This window comes from Lipotes vexillifer, unplaced genomic scaffold (assembly GCF_000442215.2).
Source record: "Lipotes vexillifer unplaced genomic scaffold, Lipotes_vexillifer_v1.1 scaffold65, whole genome shotgun sequence".
Lineage (NCBI taxonomy): Eukaryota > Metazoa > Chordata > Mammalia > Artiodactyla > Lipotidae > Lipotes > Lipotes vexillifer.
Window position 1 is genome coordinate 3213836 of NW_006796728.1, and position 7475 is coordinate 3221310.

Here is a 7475-nt window from a genome sequence, read left to right on the forward strand (position 1 = left end):
ACACATGCCTTCCAAAAATTAAAACTGTCTTTGAATATATTTAAAAATTATAAGTGAATATCTGAGAAATTCAAAATTATTTATACTTTTCAAAACTAATATTATAACAATTTAATTTTAAATGTAGTCAACTCTAAAAATAGTCTGAAACCTTGCATGTCTGCTTCAAACTATCATAAATATGTACTTACTCTGCTATGGAAAATGTACTTACTGGGCAAAAATATTCTTTGAGCTTGTTCTTAGATGCTTCATTGTATGATTACAACTTGACAAATCTAAAAATACAAGATGATTTGAGTAAAAAGCTTACCTAAAATACAGAATGAAATTCCTTTTAAGTAGTACATTTTAGGCAGAAGTATTTATTTATTTATTTATTTTTGTGGTACATGGGCCTCTCACTGCTGTGGGCTCTCCCGTTGCGGAGCACAGGATCCAGACATGCAGGCTCAGCAGCCATGGCTCACACACCTAGCCACTCCACGGCATGTGGGATCTTCCCGGACCGGGGCACGAACCCGTGTCCCCTGCATCGACAGGCAGACTCTCAACCACTGTGCCACCAGGGAAGCCCATAATTCTAAAAGAGGTAGCGTTGAAGTTTCATGATGGGTTCAAAGAAATCCATGATGCTATTCTCCCTATATTTATGTATGCTTAGAACACTTTCATATTTTTAAAAGTAATATCTGACAATCATAGGAAAGTTGTTAACTGTATAAAGAAAAAAACACTCATAATCAATTACTTGAAGCTTTCCTATTCATTTACAGTGCTTATTGCAGTTGTTTTTCTACATTTTTACTATTATTGACGCTCAGATTAATATGGCACCAGTACAGATTTTCCTTCATTTGTACTATGAATGATAATATAGGAAAGTACAAAAAATATACATTTATTTTCTTCATGGAATTTTTTTTTTCCTTTCTGGAAATTCTATTTAAGAGGGATTTACACAGACAGTTTGTCTTTATGTTGTCTTTCTTGGGTTTTATCAACAGTTGTATTTATCAGTTGCAAAATGATATTTATGCATGTCCAATAACATATTAATACATACAAATTTCAGGCTGTATAAATCATTTAACAAACTTTCTATGATTGCTCCTAAACCTACTTCACACAAACAAATTTTGGGTGCTAGGTGTATAGTCAGTGACACTGGATCAATATTGTAAAATCTCATGGGGAAAAAAGGTTTATTATCTTATACACATACTCAAAAATTTTAGACCTTGAATTTGTAGGTGATTGTCAATGTATACAACAGCTGCCTGAAACAGTAATGTTGGTCATTTCAGTTACTCTTCAAGGGGTTCTGAATAGCATTTCTGCTTAAATATCTACCTCTTCCACCTTAAAAGAAAATCGCTACCATTAAAAACTCCTCACAATTAAGGCTACAGGCACCTATCAATTGTTTTTCCTTTTGAAGTTAAGGTAGATACTGCAAAATAAAATAAACATGCTATAGATTAAGTTTATAGAGTCATTAGAAAATTTTCTAACCAAAATCCAAGAGAGTTACCATTAATCACATTTAAATTCTGCATGTATTGCAGAAGAAAATGCTTCGGTGAACTTTGGTAAGCCAATGACACACCCAGTAAGACTTTTCTAATATTTACTGAGGTCTACTATGGGACTCAAATTTCTTAAGTGTTTTTGAAATTGAAATGTAAACTAATGGCTGATATTCTTAATATTCCTAATATGTTAACCAAGTATTATGAGCAAGTTTAAATACATATATGGATATATTTTTATCTTAATATTCATTAAGAATAAAGACAATAAAGCTTAATGGGAAATATTAAAATAGGTGTGAAATATAATACTAATTGAGAATAAGTCACAAATTTGTATAGAGGGAGCATAAGTAGAGAAAACACATACTTACACAATTCAGAAAAGCACTTTCAAAAGAGAGGAGATAAATTTGCTTAGGTCACTTATTTTCAAAGCTAATCAACTGCACAGTTGGAAAGTGACCCACATAATATTTCTAATTCTCTTTCAGTTCCTTGGGGGAAGAATAGTAAAATCTTGATGTTATCATCCCCCTTGTAATGATCTATCTGTGGGACAAAATACTGTCTATAAATAATTTTAGTAACATCAAGTTCACTGAAAATGGTGATATATGGATGTTGAATTTAACATGATATTAAAGAAGTATAACAAATTATTTCTAGAAAAGATAGAAGAACAGGAAAGTTTATATTCTGTGAGGCTGGAGAGAAAAAATATTATGTTTCTTCACAATTAGGGATTTCTGAGTTAATTTTACTAAAACTAAATTTTATTTACTAAAATAAAAGCCTAAAATTTAAATTATGACTAATTAACCAGTGAGAGAAATATCCCTGGAGTTTTATGTTTACATTTCAAGAGTAAATAAATCACCACTTCTGTGGGTATACCCCCAGATAAAAAATCTGCAGATACTAGTATCATCTTTCCCCTGAAAAATTTTACTTTCCAAAAGACTAGGGTAAGAACACAAGATCTTTCCCAGTATATTTCTGAGGAGACTCAGAGTGGGAAGGGAGACTCTTTCCTATATAAATACCCACATTCACTTTTTTTGGATTTCTCCTTTGTATTAGACTACATTATATATAAAATGACATCTTCTAATTCTCCTTGTTTTGCCCCAGGGTGAAATATTGGGGCAAAGGCAAAGACACATTTGTTATTTGCTATACATAAATAGTATTTGCTTTGTCTCTCTCCATGCACCTTGTGTTGGCATTCATGACAATATTAATACATATAGATATTAAAAACTGAACATCCATATTGTGGAAATTTACAGGAAACTGGCAAAACAAATACAGTCCTTCTTAAATAGAGTCATTCAATACTACATAGAAATTCAATAATTCAATAATATTTTAAGGATCCAGGAATAGAAAAAAACCTTTAGTTTTACATAATTTAGATTGCACAGAATGTTATTTCATGGATGCTTCCTCCAGCTTAACCCAGTGTTAACTTCTTGCATAACTATAGCACAATGTCTAAACCAGGGAATAGACATTGATGCAAACCATAGACATACAGATTTCATCAGTTATACCTGCACACGTTTGTACATATAACTTTGCACATAGTTTTGAGTGTGTGTAGCTCTATGCAATCTTATCACAATTGGGACTTCACTTGATGGAGGCTTCACCACCAAAATCAAATTACTATTGCACCTTGATCGCAAGACTCCAACATGTTACCCTGTAGCACCATATCCTACCCTTCACCATCTCAAACCCCTAATGACCATTAATTTCTTTTTCATCTTTATAATGATGTTATATATATTCACATATATTACATATATGCTCACGAATGTTATATAAGTGCAATCATGCAGTATGCATTAATTTAGATAAGTTTTTTTTTTTCCCATTCAGCATGATTTGAGATTCACACAATTTGTGTGTATCAATAGTTTGTTACCTTGTATTGCTGATTAGTATCCCATGATATGGATGTAACACAGATTGCTTAACAGTTCAGTATTGAAGGACATTTGGGTAGTTTCCAGTTTCTGGCTATTATTAATAAAACTTTTAAGAATATTCATTAACAAATTTTAAAATGAAAATAACTTTTAATTTCTCTAGGATATTTTCTCAAGAATGAAATTGCTGGGACATATGGTAAGTCCATTTTTATTTTTTTAAATAATTTGCCAAACTATTTTGCCAAGTGGCTCTACACTTCTACATTTCCACTAACAATGTGTCAGTGATCCAGTTTCTCTGCATCCTCACCAGCATTTAGTGGGTCATTAATTTTATATTTAGCCATTCTGATAGGTGTGTAGTGATATCTCATGATATTTTTAATTTGCATTTCTAGATGTTGACCGTTTCTCATTTGTTTATTTGTCATCTATTTATCCTCTGTAGTAAAATTTCTGTTTATGCACTTTAACCATTTTCTAATTATATTGCTGTTGAGGTTTTGGGGTTCTTTTTGTTTTGCTATTTTTTTTTGGCAAATGTTTTCTTCCAGTCTATAATTTGCCTTTTCATCCTCTTCACACAATCTTTCACAGAGCAAGTTGTTTAATTTGATGAGGTCAAATTTATATTTTTTTAATGCATTATATTTTGGGTGTCAAGTCTAAGAATTATTTTCCTAGTCCTAATTCCCAAATATTTTCTATTTTTTTCCTATAAGTTTTATAGCTTTGTGTTGTACATCTAAATTCATGATCCATTTGAGTTAAATTCTGTATATAGGGTAAGGTTTAGTTAAGTTTCATCTGGTTGTCTATGAATGCCCTATTTATCCAGCATCATTTGTTGAAAAAAGCTAACCCTCCTCAATTGAATTGTTTTGGTCCTTTGTCAAAAATTAAATGGGCATATTTATGTGGATATATTTCTGTGTTCTTAAGCTATTTTTTATGAAGATATCTCTATGACATTATATCACTCAGAAAAAAAAGTGAAATAAAGGCAGATAATCAACTTGCATTTAAGCTAAGAAAAGAGGACAAACCGGCCTCTCAAAGACTATACTTCCTGTCCTGATTCTATTATTTAGAATTGTTCGATAATTGGGAAATATCACATCAGTACAGTATGACTGACTCAATTAGAATTCATTGTTAATCAAGGAAATAATATCCATATGCATGATATCAATTTCTGTCTACAGGATAATGGTCTGCAAGACCTGCCACATCTCTGTATGGAGCCAAAACATATATTTCCAATTTTTCCTAAATATTATTCAATTGAATATCCAGAAAACTCAATATCTTTAAGTTTAAATCTGAATTTATGGGGGTTTCCTGATGGTCCAGTGGTTAAAGACTCTGCTTCCAATGCAGGGGGTGTGGGTTTGATCTCTGGTAGGGAAACTAAGATCCCACATGGTGCACGGTGTGGCCAAATAAAAATAAAAATTGAAAAAAACCTGAATTTATGATTTCCTCAAGATAAGAATGAGGCACGTTATTTTCACTGCTTTCACAATTTTAGTTAATAGCAGTTTTATTTATTCAGGCACCTAAACACATGGTCAAATGTGACTGTATTTTTTTCCTGATTTTAAAGATCCAGCAGATTACCATATTCTGTCAGCTAAGGATCCCAAATATCACATAAATCATGTATGCTATCTCCATTTTCTGATACTACTGCATTAATTTGTGTTTTTAATATTTCTTCCTTGGATGTCTATAGTAGTCTCACCTTGGCATTCTAAAACAATGATCATGTCACTATTTCTTAATTCTGATTTCCTCAATGCTTTTGGTCACATTGCCACAAAATAAATTCCATAACTAAGATATCTAGATTCTCTTTCATAATATGTAAAATGACGTTAATTTACCAAAGTTTTAATGCCATTCAAAATTTAAAATTAAAAAACAATTGACACAAGCTACTTAGACCAGTGACTGGCATGTAACTGCTCAAGAAATGGTAACAATTTTCATTATCATTAGTAAGTTATACAAAACCCTTGATATTTGAAACCTTGACTACATTTTCAAACTAATATTACTCAAACTTCCATGAGTAGTTTAAACTCACCCTAATGTATCTCAGTAGCCCTGTTAATGACTTAACTCCAACCCATCCTTTGGGATTCTAATCAGACATCATCTGCTTTGTAAACCATTGCCTGTTCTCTCTGGACAGTTAGGCATTTTCTCTTCCTTCTCTAAAGTAATATGTAATGTGTGTATTAAATTGTTACATAATTTTTTCAATATTTTTTACAATTTATTTACTTCCCTAAACTGAGTTTCTAAAGATCTGGTACCTGAGCTATTATTGTACATTTTCTGTGCTTAAATGTCTAGTTAAATTAATGGAAACTTTAGTTATTAAATATAATCAAATAAGAAACATGAGATTAAAATATGCATTAAAACACTTGGTTGAAAATTAGAAATAATGACACTTCCAAAATGAGTTAAAATAGTATTTTTTCATAATTTTCTAACATTACCCTCACACTTTCTTAACACCTTCTCCTTAGACTAACTAGAATAAACAAAATTGTGGTTTCAATTTCCCTTGTTTATATACTTACATGAATGACTATATCCTAATAAAGCTCTCTTTTATAGCTTTATTTTCTAAAGAAAAATACGCTAAATATAATCTTCAACTTGTTTTTCTTTTCTTTTGTTAAATCATGGATATAGCTACAAATCTGTAGCTAGAGTGATCAGTGATCCAACAATATCTTCTTTTTTAAAAATAATTATTTTTTTATTAAAGAATAGCTGATTTACAATATTATATTAGTTTCTGGTATACAATAGATTGATGGGATATTTTTATAGATTATACTTCATTTAGAGTTATTACAAAACTGGCTATATTTACCTATGCTGTACAATATATCCTACTTGCTTATCTATTTTGTACATAGTAGTTTGTACCTATTAATCCCATACCCTTACCTTGTCTCTCCCCGGTGATAACCACTAGTTTATTCTCTGTGTCTGTGAGTCTGTTTCTGTTTTGTTACATACATTCATTTGTTTCATTTTTTAGATTTCATATATAAGTGATAACATAGAGAATTGGTCTTTATCTGATATTTCACTAAGCATAATATTCTCTAGGTCCATCCAAGTTTTTGCAAATGAGAGAATCTCATTCTTTTTATGGCTGAGTAATATCCCATTATATATAGATATAGATATAGACACACACACACACACACACACACACACACCACATCTTTATCCACTCATCTGTTGATGGACATTAGGATGCTTCCATATTTTGGTCTTTGTAAATAATGCTGTAAACATTGGGGTGCATATATATTTTCAAAACAGTGTTTTCATTTTTTTTTTTCCAGATATATACCCAGGAGTAGAATTGCTAGATCATATGGTAGTGTTATTTTTATTTTATTTATTTATTTATTTATTTATTTATTTGATGTCTGACCTTATTATTTGTTACTTTAGAACATCTCATTTTTGACTAGACTCAGATTTAAAGGTAGAAGCTCTCAGAGAGGACAGCCTCGACTCTTGGCAGTCTGTTCCTGGCATTTTTATTTGGCCTCCTTCATTCCCTTGGCCAAAGTTTAGTATATTCTGCAGCTTTTTCCTTATTTTTCTTAGTACGCTGATCCTTCAGAGCAATATGACAACGTTTGTGTTGCAGAACACGTGGAGTAACAAGATGTTGAATTCTGGGTACTCTTGCCCTAGGTTTCTTACCTTGTTTGTTTGTGGGCTTTCTCATAACATACTGGCAGACATCGTCTTCTTTAGAGAGATTGAAAAGCTTGCAGATTCTGCTAGCTCTTTTGGGCCCCAGATAACGAGGTACAGTAGTATCAGTGAGTCCAGGAATATTCTTCTCCCCCTTTTTTTATGGTGACCCAGTTGAACACTCAGATTGGCATCCACAATGCAACCCCGTACAGATTTGCACTTTCTTTCTTCAGTCCTCCTCGGTCTGTAACAGGAATGC

At 31.8% G+C, this 7475-nt stretch overlaps 1 pseudogene; it reads right to left on the reverse strand.

Moving 5' to 3' along the window:
• Window positions 1–6967: 6967 nt before the first annotated feature.
• Window positions 6968–7475, reverse strand: part of LOC103073000 (40S ribosomal protein S6 pseudogene) — a 733-nt pseudogene continuing 225 nt past the window's right edge.